This window comes from Salvia miltiorrhiza, chromosome 6 (genome assembly GCF_028751815.1).
Source record: "Salvia miltiorrhiza cultivar Shanhuang (shh) chromosome 6, IMPLAD_Smil_shh, whole genome shotgun sequence".
NCBI lineage: Eukaryota > Viridiplantae > Streptophyta > Magnoliopsida > Lamiales > Lamiaceae > Salvia > Salvia miltiorrhiza.
In genome coordinates this window covers 7,919,263-7,939,532 of record NC_080392.1, presented here as the reverse complement: position 1 = coordinate 7,939,532, position 20,270 = coordinate 7,919,263, and the positions used below count along the sequence as shown (strand labels likewise).

Genomic DNA, 20,270 nt, shown 5'->3' with positions numbered 1-20,270 from the left:
TATAAAATCCATCATCCGCCGCTACGAAAACCTAATAGTACTAGATACATGTCAAAAGAGAATCTAGAGCGCCTCCCAAAATGCAGTGAAGATTTAGGGTTGATTCTCGCCGCCGCCGCCTTGGTTGGGGTAAGACTTGTGTCCAATTTCTGGTCTAATTTATCCGCTCTACTACTATTGTTTCTTTACAAATACGACTCGTTTATTGCATCTCCGTTCAATATTGATAGTGTCAGATTCGAACTTGATGAGGCTATATTCCTTTTATTTCACAAAATATGTATGGAACGCTGCCTTGTCCTATTATTATTAATGATTTCAGGAATTGTTGAATATTGTGGTTATTGATTTGGCAGATTTTCTAACCGTGTGTATACGAGTCTAGTGTTGTAATCCTTAGCACTTACTATTGTCCTTGTGTTGCTTTGTAGGATTTACGAGGCAGCAGAATTGGTGGCCATGGAACTGTGTGAGTCTAATGAAGTTCATATCAATTGATATTGTTTGCAAGGAGGAATTTAGGATTAAATTCTCTCCTAATTTAATTATTTAATATTGATCAGTGGGAATATTAAGAACGTATCTCGCACATATATTAATAATGATCAAAGACAATTTTTTATATATATTAGTAATGACTAAGAGGAACATTATCAATTTATATAATTTGAGAATAGTTAGATTTTAAGATGATTTGGGTGTTGTAGTTTGATTGAGAAGATATATATTAGATTTGGAGATATTAAGATGGCTTGGATGTTGTAATTTGATGAAGAAGTGATATATATAAAGAGAAGTTGATAGATTGAAACTTTTGTATAGTTTTTTTAAATCTTGTTGCTAAACAATTCTATGTAGATAGTTATTTTGTTAGATGGTAATTGTATGTAGCTTGGATATTCTTATAGTTAATTACTTATAATCTTGTATTTTGTTGGATGGTAATCTATGTAATATATAAAAGATGAGTTAACGTAAATTTCTTTCCACCAAAATTTTTCTCTTCTCACTTTATTTTTTTATTTTGATTCTCTTTCAAAAATTATAAACTTTAATTTATAAAAAAATATTTAATATGGATTTTAAATTAAAGATGATGACAAGATCTTTAATTTGATGTAAAAATTATAAAAAATAAATAAGTTATTATCGTTTAAAGTCATAAAATTATGTCACTAAAGGGACACCAAGCGGTGCAACCTCCTGTGTGTGAACAGTGAGGTCCCGGGTTCAAATCCCACTGCTCCCTCTCCCCAACTCCCCCAAGTCAAAAAAAAAAGTCATAAAATCATTCTTTTTTATCTCTCCTCTCCCATCTATCATCTTCTCTCTCCTATCTTATTTCTTTAAATGTCACGGTTCTTCATTTTTCTTTTCTATTTCATTCCTTTTTCTATTTTATTTTATTTTATTTTTTTGTTAAAAATTATTTTCAATATTTTCTATTTATATTTTTTCTGTTATAAAAATTTAAGGCAACTAAAAAGATTAAACTTATATTTGTTCATTTTTATCAATCATAAATAAATAATTGGTAGTTCAAAAATTAAATATTCAAATGTTTTCAGATTCATGTGTTTATTGAGATTATGTTGTTCATAACTTTGATTTTTTTATTGAGATTTATGTTTGCATTTATTTATATTTAAATTATATTTAATATAATATATGTATATATTTATTTAAAATATCATTCAATTTCAATATTGGTCGTGCATTGCACGAGCGGACATACTTGTTCTCTGTAGTTCGTCAGTTTTTTCATGGCATAATTACTTACAGTATCATGGTGGATTACGCTCTCATAATTTAATGTTGAGCTCTTCGTATTGTTAAAATGATGGTTTGTGTAGAGTTCGTTGTATTCTTAAATTGTTTATCTCGTCGATTATTTACACGCTAGTGTTCTTTTGATCATTTATGATTTATTTAAGAGAAGTTATAAAAACCCCCTAGACAGTAGGGGTAGATTAATATTGCGCAATATTTTTTGATTAGTGAAGTTTAATAAACTTTCAACCAACCCAAATGCAATGAATCTAAGAAAAATCGATTATGAACTTACGACATATCATTATTCTTTGTACGTGTTATAATGAAATTTTTGGTTGCATCATTATTCATTAATATTATCAGGATTGCAAGTTTTACTTGATAAACCTAAGCGTTCAGCATCGATTAAATAAACAATTGTATTCTAGAAGGAAAAAAGATGTTACAATGAACTCATTTCATTCACTAATTTCTACCTCTTCCTTTTAATTCAAATTTTAAGTTCCATATCTAACAAAAAAAATTGAATAAAATTATTCAAAAGTTACATTTCGTGAAAGTATATGATAGAAATAATAAAAGAATGATAAATTACGAAATATTCTATATTTTTTTCTTATAGATATCTCAAACAATTCGAGAAATACGTTGCTGTAAACCCCGATACGATTGTTCACTAGGCCAACAAAAATTTATTTATATAGCAGATTTGTATCTATGATTTTATTGAGGTGATCATAATATGAACATGAAAGTGAGGGTATTTTAGTCTGCTGGAGTGAGAATATTATTAGAGCAGTATTAGGAAAAAAATTGAAAATTAAAAATGACGGAGAAAGAAAACAAAAAGCAAATAAAGAATAAAGATTGTCAAAAACTACCGTTGAGAACTGAGAAGTATGCGCTAAATAAGTTACTTACGAGAAAAAAAAGTGAAATAAAAGCACGGAACTTTTCTTTTTCTATATGTTTCTTCTTGTTTTTGACAAACAAAAATCACAATCATAAAATATTTCCTTGAAGAATGTTATGTTTGTGCATGAAAAAAGTAGATAAGAAGAGCACTACATCTTCAGACAAACATAAAAAAGTAGAAACATGGTTGCTCTCTAACCTCAGGGGAAACTAACATTCACAACCTGAAGATCTTTGTTGGTGCCCACTCGCCATATCTATTGTTGAAAAATTCAGTCGAGTTATTGCAAAAAATTTCCCTACCTCAGCTCAATATGGAATTTCAACCCACTACAAATAACAAAGGAAAAAAATTAACAAAACGAAATCTTGCTGAACATTGACGTTTGAACAATCTCATTATTACAATAACTCAAGCAGATTGAACATCCGATATGATTATAACAAGATCGCAGGCCAGAACAGTTGAAATTTCTCAATTTCTATTCGATACGATACAAAAACATCAAAAATCAGAACACCGACCGTTCTTCTCCCAATCGCCGTACCGAGTTGGTTCCGGGCCGCGAGGGCCGCCGACTTCACCAGTACCTTTATTCACGAACTCATCGCCGCCGTCATCTTCTCCGTCTGTAGAATCGAATTTCCTCTCATCCTCAATTTGGTTGTTGATTTCGTCCTTGTCGTCGGTTGCTGGTTTCTGATTATGCAGGAGTTGCGTCGTCGTGGCGATGACTCTGCGACTCGCCTTGTTGGACAACTCAGATCTAGAGATCACTCGGAATAGTTTGTCCGCCATTTATAGGTCACTTGGATTTTGCTTCCTTGTGGTGACGATGACGAAGCTCATAAACAGAAACAAATTGGGTCGAAATTGCTGTTGTATAGAATTGACGGCGGTTTGGCCAGAACATATGCGGTGATAGAAACGACGACGTGTTGGTCCAAGGAAGATACACGTTTGACGATTCCCCCGAATGTGGCCCAACGGCTCAATAAGGAGCCCAAATTCCTTTGCTTCGGATTCTTTTTTCACCGTGAAAAAGATAGTAAGGAGCCCAAAAATTCTGCTCGTCCAAAGACAATGGAAGAAGAAGACAGTAAACGAAAATTAAATGTATACATGTAGTTATGCAATACTTTTAGCAGCAGCAGAAACACATCAACATCACAAATCAAAATAAGCACATATTCTATAAATGAATGCAAGCTTTCTAACTTTTTGCTCAAATTTTCAGATGGACGGTGGAAGCAAATCTTATATAAAGCCTGCTAAAACGATCAAAACTGTGAGGTTGGCCCATTTCTCATTTATCTTTCTTTTGTCTGGGCCATCTCTTGGGCCCAGAACCAAGCCCATTCCCAAACCCTAGCCCACTCACCCTCAGATATACCCCACCCGAGCCCCACTCTCTCTCTCACTTCTCTCAGCGCCGCTTCCCTTTCCCTTTCTTCTCTCTCCCCAACTCCTCGGCTCCTCCACCCTCCCACTGCCCTTTTGCCTTGATTTCTCCAGCGCCTTCAAAGGCGTTTCACCCTACCATTGCTGCTGCTCTCCTTAAAACCCTGATGCTCTCTCATGTTGGGACAACCGTTATTATCAAAGTGAGAAAGGCTCTGCTATTCCTTTCAAGTGTTGTTGTTTCTTTGATAGTACGGGATTCCCTGTGTGAGTGGAGGCATCACCGGGCTTTCCTGACCACCGGAGCCCTGTTTGGTGGTTACCTGAGTAGATCTGAGTCGCCGGAGTTCTGTACTTGGCTCCTGCTGTTGGTGGCTCTGCTGAGATCTGAGAAGCTGCTCCATATCCGTCACTTTGGCCTTGATCGAACTGCTGCCGGAAGGGTTGCCGAGTTCTGGGGAAAATCTGAGCCCCACCGTGTCCCGAGGACACCTTTTCCCCTCTTTGAACTCTTTTTTCTTTATCTTCCTTCTCTTGTATCACTTTTACTCTTTTTCTTTCTCTTATTGTGCAGATCTGAAGCAGAAGAGGAAGAAGGAGCAGAAGACGAAGAAGACGAAGAGTCAAGTGCTTGAGCACGAGTGGGGAAGACAGGAGGTTCGGGAATCAAGCGGTGTAACCCTGGCTAGGCGTAGATACCCAACAGTGGTATCAGAGCCACAGTGACCTAGCTAGGGCACCCTCCGAACACATCTTACCCACCCCGCCGCCCTTTGGCTGCGCCGATTCTCTCCCGACGAGCAAGGAAAAGAGTAAGTCCAGCTCTTCCCCCTGGAAGAGTGTGGCTCTGGTAAATTGGCTCTTGGTATCTTGTGATCCTGTATTTTTCTTGTGTTTCCGCTTGTTGCTCTACATCTCGATAAACCCTTGGCATTCCAAGCCTGGTGAGATCTCTCTTGCCTTGGTCCAATTCGTCTGGATTCTTCTTTAAAGAAGTCTCCTCGTGCGAGTATCCTGGAAAGCAAGAGAGAGAGGGGTTTATCTAGTGTGGCTGTGTGTGCCTTGTTGCTTGTCTTGTTTCTGCGCTCTGTGGTGCTGTGTACCTGGAAAACTCTCTCTGATTGAGAGTTTTTTGTCCGTTTTTTACTGAGAAAGTCAGTGTTGGAGCTCCTGAGGTGACCAGTGTGACTCCTTGCTCCACAGATCAATTTGTGCTGAGAACTGGGCTCTCCACTGCTCTGTAACTTCAGTTGTCGTCTCCCTGTGGTCTTCTTGACCATTTCTCTTTGTGTGGCTGTGCTCTGCTTGTTTAAGTGCTGCATTCATCATGAACACTGTGCATATGGTTCCCTTCAATGGTAGGGATGACTTCCAGGACTGGAAAACCAAGATTGAATGCATCCTTGTAAAAGAAAAGGTTAATAAAGCTATTGTGAACACTGCTGATGAAAAACTGAGGGATTTGAATGATAATGCAAGGGCAACAATTTTGTTAAACTTGAGTAGTTTTGGGGTAAGAAAGGTGTCTCATCATAAAAGTGCTAAAGACTTATGGGATGATCTGATCACCTTATATTCTGCATCTTCTGAAACCCTTGCATGGTCTTTGCAAAATCAGCTTATGTCTTTTCAAATGGACTCCTCCAAAGATGTTGATTCTAACATGGATGATTTTAATAAGTTGCTTCAAGATTTAAAACTTGCTGGAGATGATAATATTGAAAAATATGCTCCCCAAATTCTGTTAGGATCCATAACTGAAGTATTTGCTGAAGTCAAGTCTGCATTAAAATATGGAGGGTCTAAAGTAACATGTGATATGATTGTGAATGGACTAAAAGCTAAAGAAAGTGAACTAAAGTTTCAGAAACCAAAATCTCTGCATGGTGATGTGATCATGTTTGTGAACAAAAATGATCATAGAACCTCTAATCACAGCTTCAATAAGGGTCAGTCTTCCAATGATGCTAAACATGTTACTAATGATAGGCAAAGAGAAGAGAAAATGCCTAATTTTGCTCCTAATCAGAATAGAAACCAAAATACTGATCAAAAGCCCAGAAAAGTTTGTTGGAACTGTGGTAAGCCTGGTCACTTCATCAATAGGTGGAAAATGCCTAAGAAGAATATAGATTTTATCCCTAATGAGCCAAAGCAGCATGCTAATAATGTCTATGAGGAAGATAGTGTCTACATGGTGCATGAACTTGATTTTCAGTACATTAATTACTCCAATGATGTGTCTAAATATGTAAAATCAAATGAGTGGTTGATTGACTCTGGCTGCACATTTCATGTCACACCTTTCAAACACATGTTTCACAATCTGGAGTCTGTCAATTCTGGTCATGTGGCTTTAGCTGATGGTAAAAAATGTGATATTTTGGGAAAAGGAGATGTTTGCCTGAAATTTGAAAATGGAAGCTTACTTACCTTGAATGAAGTCAGATATGTGCCTAATCTGAAGTTCAGTCTGTTATCTGTGTCAAAAATTGCTGATAAGATGCTTGATGGGTCTGTGAACTATCTGATGTTTCAATTTGAAAAAGACTCCAAACTTTTCTTTACTGCTCCTAGAAAAGGTGACTTGTATGCTGTCCAAGCTGAATCTGTGCCTCCATCTGTGATTAATTTGGTGCATGATGACAAGACTGCTTTGTGGCATACTAGACTAGGTCACATGAGTAACAAAGGTCTAGAAATCTTAAGAAAAACTGGTGCATTTGGCTAGGGCTGGGAATCGGGTCGGGTTCGGGTACCCTACCCGAAAAAATCGGGTACCCGAACCCGAAAATCCCCTAAACCTTATACCCGACCCCGACCCCGAAATTGAAATCGGGTACCCTAATACCCGACTCGGGTACCTGAATCGGGTATTCGGGTACCCTAAATACCCGGTCAAAATTATCCTTCCAAGTCAACTGCATAAATTTGAAATCTGTATTAAAAAAAAAAAAAAAAAGAAGAAGAAGAAGAATGGCGGGGCAAGGGTCGCCGTGGGAGTTGCTGCGATGGCGAACGGCGGGGCGAGGGTCGATCGGCGGGGAGGCTGGGACGACTGGCGAGGGGCGCCGCCTCCCACGCCGGACTAGAGACTAGAGAGGCGAGTGGGGTGGCCGGGCGGCGGGCGGGGCTGGACTCTGGAGTGAGAGATTAGGGCCGGCTGGGACGGGGCGAACGACTGCTGAATTGATTTGGGAATTGATTTGGGAATTACAGAACACAGGGGGCGGATGAATTGATTTGGCTTTGGGAATTGATTTGGGAATTGGTTTGGGAATTACAGAACACAAGGGGCGGATGAATTGATTTGGCTTTGGGAATTGATTTGGGAATTGGTTTGGGAATTACAGAACACAGGGGGCGGATGAATTGATTTGAGGGATGAATTGATTTGGGAATTGATTCGGGTAATTCGGGTATACCCGATACCCGATTATTTCGACCCCTAAATACCCGATCTCGTACCCGATCCCGAATTAATCGGGTATAGGGTACCCGATACCCGATTTTTTCGGGTCGGGTATCGGGTACCCGATTACCCAATCCCGAAATTCCCAGCCCTACATTTGGCAAGGATAAAGTTTCAAGCATGCAATTCTGTGAACCTTGTGTAATGGGCAAGCATCATAAGTCTGCATTCCCTGTGTCCAAACCATACCCCAGAGAACATGTTAGTACAGAAATCCTTGAATACCTGCATGCTGATGTTTGGGGCCCTGCAAAGGTGCCCACCCATGGTAGAAATTCTTATTTCTTGTCTGTGATAGATGATTTTTCTAGAAAAACCTGGGTTTTCTTGATGAAAAACAAGTCAGATGTTTTTGAAAAACTCTCTAACTGGGCTGTTCAAATTCAGAATCAGACTAAGAAAAGAATCAAATGCATAAGAACTGATAATGGGCTTGAATTTTGCAATAATGCAATGGATAAATGGTGTTCTGAGTCTGGTATTGCAAGGCATAAGTCAGTCCCCTACACTCCTCAACAGAATGGAGTTGTGGAAAGGATGAACAGAACTCTCCTAGAGAGAGTGAGAAGTCTTCTTGTTGGCTCTGGTTTGTCAAAACATTTTTGGGGTGAAGCCCTTATGACTGCTGTATACTTGATAAACAGATCTCCCTCTGTGCCTTTACTTGGAAAATTGCCTGGATCTGTTTTCTTTGATAAACCTGTCTGTTTGAGCAATCTGAAGGTTTTTGGGTGTGCTGCTTATGTACATCAAAGTGTTTGTAAACTTGAACCTAGGGCCAAAAAGTGCATTTTCTTGGGTTATCCTGAGGGTGTCAAAGGTTATAGACTTTGGGATAAGTCTGTACCTGGATTTAAGACATGTATTAGTAGGGATGTGATTTTCAATGAACTTGTTTTTCCATGCTTACCTGAATCCTCACATTCTGACACTCCAAGTGAGGTGGAGACAACTAGGCATTGTGACCTAGAAAGGTATGAGTTTATGGTCACTCTCCCCATTCCTTCTGAGGTGGACCCAGAACCAAACACTGAGCCTGAGCATATGCATGATCACACCAATAACAATAGCACAGTACCTGTACCTGAACCTGAACATCTACCTGAACCTGAAGCTTTGCATGATTCTGCTCCAGAACCTAATACAGATAGGAACACTACTCAGAATGATTACCTGCTGTCTAGAGATAGAGAAAGAAGACATGTGAGAACTCCTGCTAGGTTTGATGACTACAATTTGTCCATGTATACTTTCAATGTATTTAATAATGTTGATGTGTCTGAACCTATATAGTACTTTTTCTGAAGCCATGAACTGTCCTGAATCTGAGAAATGGTATGCTGCTATGGAATCTGAAATGAACTCCTTGCATGATAATAATACTTGGATTCTTGTTGAAAAACCTGATGATTGTTCTCTGGTTGAGTGTAAATGACTTTTCAAGATAAAGAATGAGGTGGACCATGTTAGATACAAAGCCAGGCTAGTTGCTAAAGGTTTCACTCAAAATGAAGGTGTTGATTATGATGAAATCTTTGCCCCTGTTGTGAAATTCACTATAGTCAGGATTATGCTTGCTTTATGTGCTCATTTCAATTGGGAATTAAAGAAAATGGATGTTACAACTGCTTTCTTGCATGGTGAATTAGAGAACAACATTTACATGAAACAACCTGAAGGCTTTGTTGACAAAAACTTTCCAAATCATGTGTATCTTTTGAAAAAATCTTTATATGGTTTAAAACAATCACCAAGGCAATGGAACCTTAAATTTGATCAATGCATGAGAAGCATGAATTTCACTAGGAGTAAGTTTGATCACTGTTGTATTACATGAAGTTTGGTACTCCTGTTTACTTGCTCTTGTATGTGGATGATATGTTGATTCTTGGTCCTTGTCTGAAAACCATTAAGCATGTTCAGAAGTGCATGTGTGAGAGTTTTGATATGAAAGATCTTGGTGATGCAAAGAAAATCTTGGGTATGTGCATTGAAAGAGATAGGGAAAAGTCCACTTTGGTGTTACATCAATCTGATTATGTGAAACAGGTTTTGAAGAAATTTAATATGGAAAATTGCAATTCTGTCAATGTGCCCCTTGGTTCTCACTTTGAGTTAAGCAAAAAGCAATGTCCCCAGTCTGACCTTGAACTTGCAGAGATGCAAAACATTCCTTATGCCAATGCCATAGGTTCTGTCATGTATTTAATGATAAGCACTAGACCTGATATTGCTTATGCTGTTTCTTGCCTCAACAGATATATGGCTAATCCTGGAATACCTCATTGGGAAGCTGTTAAATGGTTGTTCAGATATTTGAAATCAACTGTGAATTGTGGTCTCTCCTTTGATAAATCTGATGATGGAGTCAAATGTGTTGGTTATGTTGACTCTAATTATACTAACAATAAGGATAATAGAAAGTCTACCACTTCCTATGTGTTTACTCTCTGTGGTTCTTGTATTAGCTGGAAATCTCAATTGCAGGGGATTGTGACCTTATCAATAACTGAATCTGAGTACATTGCAGCCACTGAGGCTGTAAAGGAAGCAATCTGGCTGAATGGAGTCTTATCTGAACTTCAACATATTGATGATAAACCCTTGTTGTTCTCTGATAGTCAGTCTGCAATTCAGTTATGCAAAAATCCTGTGTTTCATGATAGAACCAAACATATAGATGTCAGGTATCATTTCATAAGAGATGTTGTTGAGAGAGGTGAGATCATACTTGAGAAAATACCCTCTGAGTTTAATCCTGCTGACATGGGTACTAAGTGTCTTCCTGTTGCTAAGCTCACTTCTTGTCAGAAAACCCTACATATGAACCTATAGTAGTATGGTCCTGCATGTTTTTTCTTCTTGATTCTCATTTGCATGTTGTTTTGGTTGTTTCCTTCTCTTCTTGTGTTTCCTGTGTTCTGTTTGTGTGTGCTTATCTTGTTTTGCTTTGGTCTTTTGTGTATCTGCTCTGTGAAGTTTGTGTCTTGTGTGGTGTCGCTTTCTTGCTGTTTGAGTCTGTTGTGTCTTCAAAGATAACCTTATGGTTTGAGAAAAGGTGTTTTCCCTTGGGTTGATCTCTGTGGTTTTGAGATTGAGCTAAATATGCTTAATATTTTTTCTCACCCTCTATTGTCTTGTCTTAGTGATAGGATGATAGTAAAAATAGGGGCTGTGATGACAACTCCAACTCAATGGATGGCCCTTCCATGGTGACTAAATGATCAATGTGCCAAAGGTGGATATGTGAGGTTGGCCCATTTCTCATTTATCTTTCTTTTGTCTGAGCCATCTCTTGGGCCCAGAATCGAGCCCATTCCCAAACCCTAGCCCACTCACCCTCAGATATACCCCACCCGAGCCTCACTCTCTCTCTCACTTCTCTCAGCGCCGCTTCCCTTTCCCTTTCTTCTCTTTCCCCAACTCCTCGGCTCCTCCACCCTCCCACCGCCCTTTTGCCTTGATTTCTCCAGCGCCTTCAATGGCGTTTCACCCTACCGTTGCTGGTGCTCTCCTTAAAACCCTGATGCTCTCTCATGTTGGGACAACCGTTATTATCAAAGTGAGAAAGGCTCTGCTATTCCTTTAAAGTGTTGTTGTTTCTTTGATAGTACGGGATTCCCTGTGTGAGTGGAGGCATCACCGGGCTTTCCTGACCACCGGAGCCCTGTTTGGTGGTTACCTGAGTAGATCTGAGTCGCCGGAGTTCTGTACTTGGCTCCTGCTGTTGGTGGCTCTGCTGAGATCTGAGAAGCTGCTCCATATCCGTCACTTTGGCCTTGATCGAACTGCTGCCGGAAGGGTTGCCGAGTTCTGGGGAAAATCTGAGCCCCACCGTGTCCCGAGGACACCTTTTCCCCTCTTTGAACTCTTTTTTCTTTATCTTCCTTCTCTTGTATCACTTTTACTCTTTTTCTTTCTCTTATTGTGCAGATCTGAAGCAGAAGAGGAAGAAGGAACAGAAGACGAAGAAGACGAAGAGTCAAGTGCTTGAGCACTGTTCGCTAATATTTTCACCACGCCGCAAGTATACGGTGTAGTTGCAATATAAGGGAAGCAATGTCGTATCCCACAAGGATTAGTAGTTCAATCTAGTGATTATCCTAATTCATTATGCTAGAGCTATTTAGACTAAACAAGGAGGTGAGTGGTTTGATTAACTAACAAATTCAAAGACAAAATAAGAACAATCAAACAAAGTGGATTAATTAAGTGATGAAGGTGGTTTAGGGATTACGCATCGATGGATTAGCAATGGACTTCAAATTAGCTCAATATTAGTCTTGATATTCCTATTTATCTAGAGTGATCTCCCCACTAGTTCTAGCCCCCTCCCGGACGACTAAAACGGTAGATTACGGGTCATAGTTGCCGTCCCCGGTCAACTTCTAACCTATAACTCCCAAAAGCACAAAGGATCGGTAAACTCTCACCCAACTCTCAACCTCCCGGTTTATTGAGTCAATATGTTTCAAGCTCCTAATCTATTATGATTATCCTCTCCCGATTCAAATCACAAATGAGAAATGCATAGAAAGTGGCCAACAATCCATACAAGAAAGAATACTAGGGCTTGCAAAGATAATGACAAGGAAGTAATCAAGACATATATTAAGCATAATAATCAATCTATTACATCATCCATGAGCCTAATCCCCAAACTAATGGGGGATTTTATCCAAACATGTTCACAAACAACAAACCAAAATCAAAGAAATACATAAATGAAAGAGAGAGTAAGAAGTGACAAATCCTATTAATGAGCTTTCTCCAATCTTCTCTCCTCTTCAATGCATTCAATCTTGGTAAAAAGATGTGGTAATGGAGGCTAGGGTTTGGTGTGGAGGAATTGGGGAAGATGGAAAATGGGTGTGTTTGAGGTTGGGGAAGATGAATAATGTGAGGAAAAGGGGGAGAAAGGGGTTTAAGGGGTGAAAAACCCGACTGGGGCCCACTTGGGGAGGCTCCGCCCTTTTCCCGCGGTCCTGGCCCGCGCCCGCGGCCGGCAAACGTGGGGGAGAGTCAGGGGACCCGCGGTCCCGCCCCGCGGCCGCGGGTGGTGACCGCGGGTGTCTACTGGAGTCGGGGCAGCTGACCCGCGGTCCCACCCCGCGGCCGCGGGTGGTGACCGCGGGGTACTGGGCGTATTGCGCAGGCCGCTCGTTTTGCTCCGTTCTCCCTCGTCCGGACTCGGATTTGGTCGCCTTTTGCGCTCACGGATTCCTCTCGAGACGTACTTCAATCTCATATCTTCAAAATCCTCCAATTAATCATTGATGGTTCCTGAAATTACTCCAAAACTACACCAAGATATCAAATCTTCATAAAACTAAATATTCGGGCACAAACAAGCATTCACAAGCAAAACATGAAGGGAAATGACAACAAAACATGTGGAATTGAGGTACGAAAACCATGTTTGTCAACCCCCCAAACTTAAAGTATTGTTTGTCCCCAAACGACGAAGAGAAGAGAAATAAAAGTAAACAAACATGTGAGCATGAATTGATGTCATTTCAAGGGCTTCAAATTTTACAAAAAATCTTTCGAAAGTGCATCACAAGTAGAAATGCATTCCAAGAAGTCACAAGTGATAATGAGTTCAATATTATAACCTCCAAGCTTGAATCCTAACAAAGTGGATGTTTCAATAACGCACTCAACTCTCAAGTGTTTAGAATGGACGTGTTTGCACTCAAATTGAAACAAGTATGCAATCTACCATAAGCTTGCCATTTATCCTAACTCTCTATACTTCAATGTGTTACAAATAAAGATCAAAAAGGGCTTCTATTTAGGTTGCAATGAGAGCTCTTTGGTGAGGTGAGGTGTTTATAGGCAAAGTGACTCATATCCCATACAATTCCCAAATTGAATATGTCATATTCACCATTGTTCTTTTCTAATCAATCAACCAATATCCCCACTTTTCTTCCTTTTCACCCTATGAATACTTATCAAGACCATGATTCAAAAGGCAAATCACTCCCCTTTATACTATTTTATTCACATGTCTCTTCATTTTTCTTTTTTTTTCTTTTTGAGCTTATAGGAGACTAGTGATTTTCACTCAATCGAAGTTTGACAAGCAATTTCAATCATTTTCCAACCATTTTCATCAAAGCAACCACTAACACTCTAAGTTCTACCCCTTTATCATTGGTTCATTAAAAGAAAGGCTACAAGGCACGAAAGGGGTAAACTAGGATCAAATGAGAATTTGGACACAATTTGAGTTAAGTGGCTAACAAAGATGGCCTTAAATCACTTCAATATTAACAACACATCTACTTTTATTTTCAAGAGAGGACTCATGGCAAGTTCTAGAGATCAACACACATGCTCAAATGATTTACACTCAAGAACAAAATGAGATTGTAAATGTATGACAATCAAAGGCTCAATTCTTACAAGCTCATTTTCTTTTTCAAGTTCTTGGAGGTACAACATTTAGCTCACTTGTCACAAGTTCAAACTTTTCATGCATAATCCACAAGTGATACACACAATTTTTCCAAAAACAAAATTCATATCATAAGCCCAACACACATTTCATCCAACTCATGTTTTTCAACAATCAAGCTCAAACTCAAGAGACATGGAAAAGCTCAAGAAAATAGACAAAATCTCATTATTCGAAAACTAAACTAACTAAATAAATAAACAACGGAATAAATGAGATAAGTAACCCATCTTCACCCTCCCCCCAAACTTATTTCACACAAAGGAGAAATAAGTCTGGATGAAGGAGAAAATGGTCACTTGTCTCGTACTCACAAGCGAGGTGGAGGCTTAGGCGGTGGCCATTTCTCATCAAATTTGCAAGCTCCATCCGCCGCGATCCAAAAATATGGTGGCTTTGCAATTCTTGAGACATCCCGGGCGTCATGGTAATCTCGTTCACCATCTAGAGTATCACCACACTCAAACAATTCCTTATTAGGCAAATCAAAATAAAAATCAAAAGATGAACATAAATAAAAGTGAAAGAAGCAAGCCTTCGTAGAATCGCCCGTGTCGAGGTAAGGATCGGCAAAATTTATGACTTTGCATTCTTTGAAGCTTGTGCAGTCTTCATCTTTTTGGAATTGTAGAGGTTGCATTGGAAAAGTTGGGCTCTCGACTTCAAGGGATTTGGAGAATTGATCCTCATCTTCTTCAACTTCTTGAGGCTCTTCACTTAGCATTGGCATTGGTTCCTCATACAAGGTTCCATTTTGTAGGCTAATGGCCATGCACACATCATCAATTCGCTTTTGATTTTCCGTAGTGGTAGCCAAAGACTTTCTTTGCTCTTCTAGCATAACATCCGAGTTTGCTATACTTTTTTCTATCCAAGCTTGTGTAGCTATGAAGCATTGTAGAAGATCGTCTCTAACATTCGGTTTCTCCTCTTGATAGTACCGATTTCCCCCTTGAAAGCTTTCTTTAGTGAAATAAGAATTTTCATAATTCCAACTATTGAAATGGTCCTCATACTCCAATGGTGATTGCCACTCCATGGCATTGCACCCCATGTCATAATACTCGCCATAGGAAGGTGTTGGTTGGAAGGCTTCTTGGATGAATGGTTGCCTACAATTTCTTTTTGCTTCTAAAACTCGCAACTTAAGTTGCATCATCGCCAATTGTAGTTCGAGTTGCTCAACCAACTCATTCCTTCCATCATCCATTTAATATTTTTGGTGTTGTGTAATAATTTTCTTTTTCATCACCCTACCAACCAACAAAAACAACGAGTCAAAACAAACATCTTAAGATAGAAAACAAAAATAAATCAAGTAAAATGTCTAAAGTAGTTAAACACAATGATTCAAAATATCACAAGTAATCAAACTAAACTAATCCCCGGCAACGGCGCCAAAAACTTGTTCGCTAATATTTTCACCACGCCGCAAGTATACGGTGTAGTTGCAATATAAGGGAAGCAAGGTCGTATCCCACAAGGATTAGTAGTTCAATCTAGTGATTATCCTAATTCATTATGCTAGAGCTATTTAGACTAAACAAGGAGGTGAGTGGTTTGATTAACTAACAAATTCAAAGACAAAATAAGAACAATCAAACAAAGTGGATTAATTAAGTGATGAAGGTGGTTTAGGGATTACGCATCGATGGATTAGCAATGGACTTCAAATTAGCTCAATATTAGTCTTGATATTCCTATTTATCTAGAGTGATCTCCCCACTAGTTCTAGCCCCCTCCCGGACGACTAAAACGGTAGATTACGGGTCATAGTTGCCGTCCCCGGTCAACTTCTAACCTATAACTCCCAAAAGCACAAAGGATCGGTAAACTCTCACCCAACTCTCAACCTCCCGGTTTATTGAGTCAATATGTTTCAAGCTCCTAATCTATTATGATTATCCTCTCCCGATTCAAATCACAAATGAGAAATGCATAGAAAGTGGCCAACAATCCATACAAGAAAGAATACTAGGGCTTGCAAAGATAATGACAAGGAAGTAATCAAGACATATATTAAGCATAATAATCAATCTATTACATCATCCATGAGCCTAATCCCCAAACTAATGGGGGATTTTATCCAAACATGTTCACAAACAACAAACCAAAATCAAAGAAATACATAAATGAAAGAGAGAGTAAGAAGTGACAAATCCTATTAATGAGCTTTCTCCAATCTTCTCTCCTCTTCAATGCATTCAATCTTGGTAAAAAGATGTGGTAATGGAGGCTAGGGTTTGGTGTGGAGGAATTGGGGAAGATGGAAAATGGGTGTGTTTGAGGTTGGGGAAGATGAATAATGTGAGGAAAAGGGGGAGAAAGGGGTTTAAGGGGTGAAAAACCCGACTGGGGCCCACTTGGGGAGGCTTCGCCCTTTTCCCGCGGTCCTGGCCCGCGCCCGCGGCCGGCAAACGTGGGGGAGAGTCAGGGGACCCGCGGTCCCGCCCCGCGGCCGCGGGTGGTGACCGCGGGTGTCTACTGGAGTCGGGGCAGCTGACCCGCGGTCCCACCCCGCGGCCGCGGGTGGTGACCGCGGGGTACTGGGCGTATTGCGCAGGCCGCTCGTTTTGCTCCGTTCTCCCTCGTCCGGACTCGGATTTGGTCGCCGTTTGCGCTCACGGATTCCTCTCGAGACGTACTTCAATCTCATATCTTCAAAATCCTCCAATTAATCATTGATGGTTCCTGAAATTACTCCAAAACTACACCAAGATATCAAATCTTCATAAAACTAAATATTCGGGCACAAACAAGCATTCACAAGCAAAACATGAAGGGAAATGACAACAAAACATGTGGAATTGAGGTACGAACAAAAACAAAAACAAATAAACATATAAATAAACAAACATAAAAACAATATCTAAATTAGATAAAAACAACTTTTCACAATATCAAAAGTAAAAACTCAACCAATCCCCGGCAACGGCGCCAAAAACTTGTTCGCTATTATTTTCACCACGCCGCAAGTGTACGGTGTAGTTGCAATATAAGGGAAGCAAGGTCGTATTCCACAAGGATTGGTGAATTTAAACTTCTAAATATTATTAATAAGTTGTTTTCAATCTATTTAGACAACCAAAGTTCAAGAGGTATTGATAACTAAAACAAAACTAAATAAAGCAAGAAAAGTAAATAACAATAACATAAACTTAGTGAATAAATTGGGGAATGACTTGAATGAAAGTTATCCTAGGGACTAGATTTCGATAGATCGTAATGAACTTCAATCTAAATCAATTTAAATCTTGATATGGCCTACTTATCTAGGGCGATCTCCCCACTAGTTTTAGCCCCCTCCCGGACGACTAAAACAGTAGATTACGGGTCATAATTGCCGTCCCCGGTCAATTTCTAACCTATAACTCCCAAGAGCACAAAGGATCAACAAGCCCTCACCCAACTCTCAACCTCCCGGTTTATTGAGATGATATGTATCAAACTCCTAATCTATTGTAATTATCCTCTCCCGATTCAAATCACAAATTAGAAATGCACAAAAGGTGGCCAACCAATCATACAAGAGATAAATCTAGGACTTGAAAAGATAACAATAAGCACAATCAAGATATATATTGAACAAAGAAATCAATTCATTACAAATCCATCTAATCTAATCCCTAAGATAAGAGATTTTAGCCAAGCATATTCATAATAAAAGCAAATCTCAAGTCATAAGAAAACATAAATAAAGATATAGAGAGATAGAGATTCATAGACAAATCCTATAATCTTGATCTTCAATCATGTAGTCTTGATGAGCTCCTTTCCAAGTCTTCCCCTTCTTTATTTGATTTTGGTGTTGTTTTTGTGTGTGGAAGAGAGAAAAAATGGTAGAGAATGGAGGCTAGGGTTTGGGATTGGAGAGTTGGGGAAGATGAAGTGGGTGTGTGTGGTGAATGAATGGGGAAAAGAAGAGAAAAATGGAGTTTTGAGGCTAAAATCGCGTTTGGGGTCCATTTGGGGGAGCCCCGCCCTTTTCCCGCGGTCACGGCCCGCGTCCGCGGCCTTCAAACGTGGGGGATGCTCAGGGGACCCGCGGTCCCGCCCCGCGGCCGCGGGTGGTGACCGCGGGTGTCTCCTGAGTCGGGAACAGCTGACCCGCGGTCTTACCCCGCGGTCGCGGGTGGTGACCGCGGGGTACTGGGCGTTTTGCACAGTCCGCTCGTTTTGCTCCGTTCTCCCTCGTTCGGACTCGGATTTGGTCGCCGTTTGCGCTCACGGATTCCTCTCGAGACGTACTTCGATCTCATGTCTTCAAAATCCTCCAATTAATTCTTGATTTTCCCTGAAATCACTCCAAAACTACACCAAGGAATTAAAACTCAACAAAACTCAAAATTGGGATACAAACACATATTAGCAATCAATTCATGGGGGAAAATGACAACAATTCATGCGATATTGAGGTACGAAAACCATGTTTGTCAAGCACGAGTGGGGAAGATAGGAGATTCGGGAATCAAGCGGTGTAACCCTGGCTAGGCGTAGATACCCAACAAAAACAACACAATAACGGAAAACATCAGCCAAACAAGTCATAATCAACACAATTTGAAGCAATACAGGCAAATTCCATCAGATCATCACCAAATACGCCGGTAAAATCAGCACCGATTATCGCGAACCAAGTCTACAAACATACACATATGCTATGAAATCGATCTCGGGAGAGAGAGAGAGAGAGAGTTCCTGTACCTGAAAAAGTACCCGAAGACGCGTAGAGAATTGGTAAAGCTTCGCACAAAGTCTTCGCAAAATGCAGGGTTGTAGAAACTGAATTGCAATATTTTTTTTTGGGTTAATTGCCAATAAAATACCGAACTTTTGTCCAATTCTGATTTTGCATACAAACTTTAAACTGTGGCGTGATAATTACTAAACTTTTGATTTTATCTGATTTTGCTACTAATCTAAATTCCGGCCAAATTTCGTCCAAATTTCGTACCAATATTCGACTAATTTGATTTGTACATGTTATTTGCAATAAAATATTTAAAGAAAGCAAATGAGTCGAACTACTTGGCACGCAAAAATAAATACGACACGTCAAATATTGCCATGGAATTTGGACGAAATTTGGCCAGAATTTAGCTTAGTAGCAAAATCAGATAAAATCAAAAGTTTAGTAATTATCACGCCACAACTTAAAGTTTGTATGCAATACCAAAATTAGATGAAAGTTTAGTATTTTATAGGCAACTAGTATATCTCCCGCGCGATGCGCGGTGATTATTATTCTAGACTTGCATGAGCTACACATATAATATTTTCTGCCCGTCCATAAAAAATATTCAATTTTTGCTATTTTTGGGCATCAACAAAAATTAATCTATTTTCATTTTTGAAAACTTTCTATCATATGATAAAGCCCCTTTCTCCACTTACAATTTAATTAATTATCATTATAAACACTACTTTTTAAATAGGACATCTTCTTCACTTACAATAAACTCAACCATATATATTAAAACTTGTGTCCTCCACTATTTTTCGTGGACAGAGAGAATATAATATTATCTTCTTATAATAGTAACATAGTATAATATGAACAAATTTTCAATGTAAAATAAATAAAACTACTTAATACGGAAAATCAAAATGTCATAAATACAAAAATAACGATGAAAAAAATACAAAATGTTAAAAAGATGCTTAAGTGAGTCATTAACTTTCAAGAACTTAATTAATTTTAAAATTAATTAAAAACTAATACATATATATGTATAGGCATTATATATATATATATATATATATATATATATATATAGAGAGAGAGAGAGAGAGAGAGAAAGATTCTATTGAGAAATTATAATATTGAAAGAGAAATTATTAATAGTCATAACTTTATACCTTTCTCATATCAAAATAAAGGGTTTTCATGATCTTTTGTTTAAGATATATAATTACATATTGCATATTTTTTTCTGAAGAAAAACAATTGCAATTAAGAAAGATAAAAAGCATACTAAATTAAGATATAATTGTCCACAAGTCCACAAATTAAGATATATATATATAGAGTTGAGTTCAATAGAGAATTATCTTTTTATTCATTATGAACAAATCTATTCATTTTACGAACAAATCAACATAAGTAATGAACAGTCGTATTTAGTAAAAATAAAGAAAAACTCGCCACCAACAGGATTCGAACCCTTGGCAAATTGTTGTTCATGTGGTACATTAATCTGTTCATTAAAATTATAGATCTGTTCGTTTTTATTTTACGAATTCTC

At 38.9% G+C, this 20,270-nt stretch overlaps 2 long non-coding RNA genes across 3 annotated transcripts; one reads left to right on the top strand and one right to left on the bottom strand.

The window, feature by feature from the left end:
• On the top strand, positions 1-946 carry LOC130988377 (uncharacterized). Its single transcript, XR_009090080.1, has 2 exons — positions 1-129; positions 432-946. It is a non-coding gene; the product is annotated as an uncharacterized LOC130988377 (long non-coding RNA).
• A 1,898-nt stretch (positions 947-2,844) lies between these two features.
• On the bottom strand, positions 2,845-19,078 carry LOC130988376 (uncharacterized). Of its 2 annotated transcripts, XR_009090079.1 has the most exons (3): positions 18,730-18,847; positions 2,992-3,755; positions 2,845-2,920 (listed from the first exon to the last, which is right to left on the bottom strand). It is a non-coding gene; the product is annotated as an uncharacterized LOC130988376 (long non-coding RNA). The 2 variants fall into 2 exon arrangements; XR_009090078.1 differs by lacking the exon at positions 2,845-2,920 and having other exon boundaries at positions 3,042-3,755; positions 18,730-19,078.
• Between the last annotated feature and the right edge of the window lie 1,192 nt (positions 19,079-20,270).